Consider the following 3,380-nt stretch of genomic DNA (forward strand, 5'->3'; position numbering starts at 1 on the left):
CATTCCCCCACCCCAAAAAAAGAAGCCTTCAGAATTCTTTCAAACTCAACTGGTCAATGTAATCAACTTCTCAGAAGGACTGCTGTGAATCACTTGTGTCTTTTCAGGGGTAGACAGCATGGCAGGGACACATAACCTCAGTGGCAAAGTTATGTGTGGGTATAGAAGAGAACAAAGGTAACTGAGCTTTGGCTTGGAATATAAAACTCTAATCCCAAAGACAGAGTTTGTACCTAATTGAATCTAACAGCTTTAGCAGGGCCTTTTGGGTAGAAAGCAGGCACTGCTACCCTGTGCCTCCATAATTGATTTAACATGCATTGGGATGGGCTCTAAAGTCCTGAATGCTGAACTTAGTCTGGTTAACCAAAACAGAAACACCAACACAGGATGCAACGCAATACTTTCAAGTCCAAAATATACAGGATATAGGAAAAATTAAGGAAACACAATAAAGGATTTATCATGCCTTTGGGGCAGGATAAAAGATGTGTGCTAATTTCCAAATAACAGGGTCTTTTCATTTTATGTGCAAATATTTTCTTAACAAAAATTCCAAGAACTAAACTAACTTTGCATTACAGTGACTTCTTATGTGAAGTGTGTTTACAGGAGGAAACAAGGAGATAGCATATAATCGAAAAAGAATGGTTATTTAAGATGAGCTCTGATAAATACATTTGACCTATTTATTAGTCATAGACATTGATGTGGTAAATGTTCACAAGTCCCAGGACTCCATCCTGCTGAGAATGTTGCCATATCCTTTTAATTTCAGATACACATTTCAGAATATTCCTTACTTAACTCTCATTAACTCCTGTTTTAACTCATTTTTACCCCTAGGACAGGGCTTTAAGGTGTTCCTCATAGTTACAGTTCTCATTTGGAGAGAACAGGTGGTTGATACAGAGTTGGGGGGATGACTAAAGAATGCTTAAAGAACTATCCACCCAACTAATAAGCATTATACAGGCAAAGTGCTAGAATTTCCCAAGAACCTAACTTATAACTATTTTTATTCTGTGCTCATCAAAAAAATGAGCCAGCTGACTTTTTTGAATGATATAAGCAAATTAGTGGAAACTTTTAGAAACTCAGAATCAGTGCAAAAGAATATATGCCAATTAATCTCCTTAGTTAATCTATCATTCTTTTTTGTGCTCATCAAAGTATCCTTGTCCCAAAAGCTTTAAGATAATGTATCATCCTTCATTTAAAAATATGTATGTATGTGCAAACTTATTATCTATACGTAACATATACTTGTGCAACATTTGTACTAATCCCTTTATTTTCTTATTAATGCTAAGGTATTTTAAAGAATCCCAGATGTGTAATTTCATCCCAATATATTTCAGTCTTCATCTCTATAAGGTAAGAAAGATGGTGACAACACTCTCTCTCTTAAAAATTTTAACAATAAAATATTTTAAACAAATAGAAAAAAATAAGAACAGACACTGATGTAGCCAACAGGAAGATAACATAGATGTCAATAATTGAGCTTGTTAGCTTCAGTTAGTTTTTTTTCCCAAAAGTAAATTATTGCAAATACAGTCAAATTCCCCATTTTTTTCATCAGTTTTCCAAGTGAATACTGAGTCTTAACCAAAATATTTAAATCCACACCAAACTTTCATGTAACTTCTACGGTTGTTTTTACTTTAATTAGACTTTCAAAACCTCTCCTACTTATGATCTTTGCTATTGGGTCACTTCCAGAAATATTGTGTGAAAAAACTAGACTGTTCCATCAGGCTTATTTTTAATTTATTAACATTTTGCCTAAATGTTTTAGGTTAAGCTTTGTGGTTTATCCCAAGATTGAAAAAACCATAATCTTTCTGCTAGAGATAAGTGATGACCTTAATTAATCATAGCATTAATCTACAGAGACTATCACCATAATTTTTTTTTCCCCATAAAATATTTAGATAAATGTGGGGCACCTGGGTGATTCAGTTAAATGAGTTTCTGACTCTTGGTTTCAGCTCAGGTCATGAACTTGGGGTTGTAGGATCCAGTCCCCAGTGGAACTCTGTGCTCAGTGGGGCATCTGCTTGAGATTCTCTCTTTGCCCTTCCTCCTGCTCAAGTGTTCTCTCTCTTTCACTCTCTTTTCTCCCCCCCCCCATCAAATAAATAATTTTTTTAAAAAACTTGATAAATGGAATTGATCTTGCCAGGAACTGAATGTAAACTGAGGCAAACTAAATACATCTAATTTATTTAATGAGGGGATATACACCAAAACTGGAAGACTTACCTAGAATATGGAAATGGATTTAAATAAACCTACTTCAAGCTAATAAATGGGATAAGATTGTTTCCTCATCTATATTATCTTCTACCTAGTGTATCTCCTTGTATATATAATTTTTAATCTATAAGTCCTCAATTATTGTATAAGGAATAGTGAGAGGGAGTGGGATGAGAAAAGAGAAAAAGAGGAATACATCTTGAGATGCAAGTTACCTAGGAATTTAAGTTTTTTCAACTTAAATACCAATTTTTCTCTATGACTGTGGCATGATATTTGCATTTAATTTTCTCAAAGTTGAGTGAAAAGCAACCAAGTATGAATCTATAATCTCTCAAAATGATGAGCAGGTGGTTGACCAAAAAAGTCTTTTGACAGCAAAGAATACAGCCAAATGATAAAATCATCAATAATTTAGAATTTTTTTTTGTTTTGTTTTCCTTTTTCCTTTTCTTTTCACCTAGCTGCCATTTGTCTGCTTAATTGTCATTTCTTCGTTTTTAGTGCTGTATAAGCTATATATTCTCTCGCTGTTGTTGAAGTATAGTTGATAGTCAATATTATATTAGTTTCAAGTATACAAACAGTAATTTAACAATCATATACATTACAAAATGATCATCGCAGTAAGTCTAGTTACCATCTGTCACCATGAAAAGCTGACTCTATTCCCCATGCTATACTTTACATCATCCCTGTGACTTATTTATTTTATAACTGAAGTTTGTACCTCTTAATCCCCTTCACCTATTTCTCCCATCCATCTGTTTCCCTCTAGCAACCACCAATTCACCAATTTGTTCTCTGTATTTATGAGTCTGTTTCTGTTTTGATTTGTTTGTTTATTTGGGTTTTTGTTTTTTTTTTTTTTCTTTGCGTATTTCTTTTTTTTTAATTTTTTATTTTTTATAAACATATATTTTTATCCCCAGGGGTACAGGTCTGTGAATCACCAGGTTTACACACTTCACAGCACTCACCAAAGCACATACCCTTCCCAATGTCCATAATCCCACCCCCTTCTCCCAAACCCCCTCCCCCCGGCAACCCTCAGTTTGTTTTGTGAGATTAAGAGTCACTTATGGTTTGTCTCCCTCCCAATCCCATCTTGTTTCATT

Source organism: Mustela nigripes, chromosome 2, assembly GCF_022355385.1.
Source record: "Mustela nigripes isolate SB6536 chromosome 2, MUSNIG.SB6536, whole genome shotgun sequence".
Lineage (NCBI taxonomy): Eukaryota > Metazoa > Chordata > Mammalia > Carnivora > Mustelidae > Mustela > Mustela nigripes.